Source organism: Microtus ochrogaster, chromosome 18, assembly GCF_000317375.1.
Source record: "Microtus ochrogaster isolate Prairie Vole_2 chromosome 18, MicOch1.0, whole genome shotgun sequence".
Classification (NCBI taxonomy): domain Eukaryota; kingdom Metazoa; phylum Chordata; class Mammalia; order Rodentia; family Cricetidae; genus Microtus; species Microtus ochrogaster.
The window spans coordinates 61,014,108-61,015,319 of NC_022020.1; the positions used below are offsets into that span (position 1 = coordinate 61,014,108).

General features: G+C 42.0%; 1 protein-coding gene across 2 annotated transcripts in view; it reads left to right on the top strand.

Moving 5' to 3' along the window:
- The first annotated feature begins 388 nt into the window (after positions 1–388).
- Pias2 (protein inhibitor of activated STAT 2) overlaps positions 389–1,212 on the top strand; it is a 69,674-nt gene continuing 68,850 nt past the window's right edge. Inside the window, exon 1 of one of the 2 annotated variants that reach the window (XM_005356284.2) lies at positions 389–479. The gene's annotated coding sequence lies outside the window, so the exon portion shown is untranslated. Of the gene's footprint in view, positions 480–607; positions 627–1,212 lie in introns of those variants that run through there. The other variant, XM_026783444.1, reaches the window with a different exon arrangement.

Consider the following 1,212-nt stretch of genomic DNA (forward strand, 5'->3'; position numbering starts at 1 on the left):
TTGTATTGTTAGCTTTGGTCTTTGATCATTTATGGAAGTTTATCAAAATATTTGTTTTATGATCTCTCTTGAAATTTTTTAATCTATTGAAGATGTTCTTTTATACAGAGCAGTATGATTTTTAATAACAGGCATTAAATCCAATAGGAACAAAAAGGTCTCAAGAGCAGACAAAAGAATCAGAGACATTCTCTACTTCTACCTTCAGGGGCCTCATAAAATATCAAGCTAACAACCAAATCATATATGCAGAGTATTTAGCACTGACCTGTGGGCCCCTACGAGCCATACTTAGTTGAAGTATGTGGGCCATGTTCTCCTGTTATCCTTGACCCCTCTGGCTCCTACATTTCTTCCTCTCCCTCTTCCACAGGATTCCCCAAGCACCAAGGGGAAGGACCTGATGGAGATCTTCAGTTTGGGCTCTCTCTCCTAATTTGGCTGTGGGTCTCTGCATCTGCTTCCATCAGCTGCCAGAGGTAGTCTCTTTAATGTCGATTGGGCTAGGCACTGATCTATGAGTATATAAGGATATTGTTAGGAATCATTCTATTGATTTTTTTTTTTCTTTCTCCTTCATCATAGGTCTCTGGGCTATATCCAGCCTCCCATTTCTGGTCATCCAGGTAGTGTTGGGCATGGGCTTTCTCTTGTGTGGGCAGTTAGAGCAGTTATTGGCTGACCATTCCCCAATGTTCTGTGTGTCTATTTTCCCAGTACATCTTGTAGATGGGATAGATTATATGCTGAAGGTTTTGTGGCTGGCCTGATGTCCCATTTCCACCTCTGGGAGCCTTGCCTGGTTATAGAGAATTTCCGATTTTGGCTCTGACTGCTCCATTAGTAGGAGCCCTCGCTGGGGTCACCCTTATAGAATACTGAGAGTTTCTATTGGTCTAGGTTTCCACCTCAACCCTGTACTCCCTCCCCTCCTCGGCCTGATCTCTCCTGTTTTCAGTTCACCTGCAAAATCAATTGTTTCCCCTTCCCAGGGAGTTTCATATGTCCTCTTAGAGCCCTCCTTGTTACTTAGCATTTCTGGGTCTGTGGAATGTAGCATGATTATAATTGACTACTGTTTACTTATAAGTGAGTACATACCATGTTTGTCTTTTTGGGTCTGGGTTACCCAGTCAGGATGTTTTTTCTAATTCCATTTGCCTGCCTGCAAATTTCATGATGCCATATTTGTTTTTAAATAGCTGAATGATA